Genomic DNA, 2,405 nt, shown 5'->3' with positions numbered 1-2,405 from the left:
CAAAAAACATCAACTTCAAAACATTCTTAACTTTTTTCACTTTTTATATCACATCAACACTTTCTTATTACTTTTTAAATAAAAAACTCACTATAATACAAATTTTTTCTACTTTTCCATATAAATTATATCAACTTTATATCACATCAATTTTAATTTTCAATTATTCAAAAAAAAAACCCAAGGAGAGGGAAGGGCAAGGGGGTTTTCTGTAAAGCCCCGCTTTTACAAAAAGCGTAAGTGAAATTTTTTGAATTTTCACGTGACATTACTAACTTATCAGAGTTAAATATTGGCAACGGAATATATATAAATATAATACAGACTTAAGAATTAAGTAACACTTCAGAGCTTCTACTGAAATACCTCAAGATAGATATAATAAGTAAGTCAGCATAATTATACAAAGTAGTAGTAGTCATGCCTCACAGGGCATAAATAGTCATACAAGCCAAAATATCTAAGGTTTAATGACTACATAACAGCAGAATTATAAATATTGTCTTTAAACTAAGTTATTGAACTACAACATGGTAGTTCCCAAAAAGGGAGGCGGTCTCGCTTCAAAAACTAGTATCAGGAACCATCTAAGAGTCTGGATAGTCCTGATATTCTTCTTCTTCATATCCTGTATTATCGCACAATACGGAGAGGAAAACAACAACACAAAATACTAAAGTGAGTCCGCTGTTTTCAATATTGATATGATTACTGATTTATTTAAGTAAATGCAACACAATGCAATAATATAAAGTAATGACAGTTTTATATGCACAGTTTTATTATAAAATGAATCATGAGCTTCTTGCATTCGATTTTATAGAGACGTAACTCTAACGCATAGATTTAAGGAAACGTAATTCCATTTAATAGAGTCTAAGAGACGTAACTCCTGTCTAACGTGTTATAGGAGACGTAACTCCCGCTTATCGAGTTATAGGAGACGTAACTCCCGTTTAGCGAGTTCTAAGGAGACGTCACTCCTCTAACAATTTATTATCTTTTTGGCACAAGCAGACGTCACTCCTTGTTCCGTAGGCAGACGTAACTCCCTACTCTTTTTTTTATTAATATTTTTGGCTAAGGCAGACGTCACTCCCTGATCCGTTGGTAGACGTCACTCCCAACTTTGTTATAATTAAATTCATTAATTAAAATAACAAAATATGCAAAATCCACATGCGCAAACAATTAAATAAAACAGAAACCACAACATTATGGAAATTCAACTTCACCCTCAGTAAGTAATAAATACTTACAGTTCTTTCTTTGCTTCAGAAAAGTGTTCACATAAATATTAGCTGCAGTATAATTTAATACCAATAATAGTGAATTAGTACAATTCACTTATAAACTCATATTAACACTATTTTTATTTTTAACCTTTTAAACCTTAACATAATTGCTAAAATCATTTAAACATAATAACAACATATAAAAAATGGTTTAATTATAATGCCACATATTCCATATGGGCATTATAACAACATTTATAAATAATGACCAAAATACCCTTTTGCATTTTTAAAATACTTATGAACATAAGAATCGTTTTACCAACACTTTTAATCATAAAAGCTATATATTTATATAACATAACCAATTCCAATTGAGCTTAGTAACAACATTAGTATTAGTAATGTCTAAAAACACTTTTAGAATATTGGGCGGCATAACGGCATAATTATGAATAATTCCCTTTATAAAATTGGCAGAACAACGACTCTTTTATAACTAATACTTAAAAAAACCTTTTAAAACTTTTGACAGCATAACGGCACATTTAAGGAATACCCAATTGAATTTAGGCATCATAATGGCATATTTGGTAAATAAGTGATCAACTTTGAACATAAACACATGCATAATGAACATAATCAAGCTTAAACTAATGAAATCAAAATTTAAAGCATAAAATCAATGAAATTGATGATTGGAAGCTTACCAAAAGACTTCCTAGAACACACTCCAAGCCTTAGACTACACAAAAGCACATTTTTCTCTCTCTTTGCCATGAGTGTGTGTGTGTGAAGCTTGATGGGTTTTTGAATCCTTCTTTAGTTCTATTTATAAGGGAATGAATGGCTAGGATCAAGTAGACACTTTTTGATCTAATGGATGGGTGTTAGCCTTATCCTCCAAGGCACATGGGTGTCATTATTACTAAGATAAATATCTACATGCATTTGCATTTCATATGAATTTGCATTTCATGTGAATTTTGGCACATGGGTTTCATCAATACTTAAATCAAATAAAATCAAATAATATCTAATCTAATAAATTCTATTCTAACTAAATTTGACACCCCACAAAATATCTTAAAATCTCAATTATCACAAATCAAATAAAATCAAATCCAATTATAGCAAATATTTCTATCCTAACTAGATTTGGCACATGGG

General features: G+C 30.1%; 1 long non-coding RNA gene across 1 annotated transcript; it reads right to left on the bottom strand.

Moving 5' to 3' along the window:
* Window positions 1-379: 379 nt before the first annotated feature.
* LOC133865570 (uncharacterized) lies at window positions 380-2,028 on the bottom strand. The gene is made up of 3 exons (XR_009899776.1): window positions 1,946-2,028; window positions 1,260-1,301; window positions 380-628 (listed from the first exon to the last, which is right to left on the bottom strand). It is a non-coding gene; the product is annotated as an uncharacterized LOC133865570 (long non-coding RNA).
* Window positions 2,029-2,405: the final 377 nt, after the last annotated feature.

The sequence above is a fragment of the Alnus glutinosa genome, chromosome 4 (assembly GCF_958979055.1).
Source record: "Alnus glutinosa chromosome 4, dhAlnGlut1.1, whole genome shotgun sequence".
In the NCBI taxonomy this organism is placed as follows: domain Eukaryota; kingdom Viridiplantae; phylum Streptophyta; class Magnoliopsida; order Fagales; family Betulaceae; genus Alnus; species Alnus glutinosa.
The sequence above is the reverse complement of the archived record's forward strand: the minus strand, read 5'-3'. Positions and strand labels throughout refer to the sequence as shown.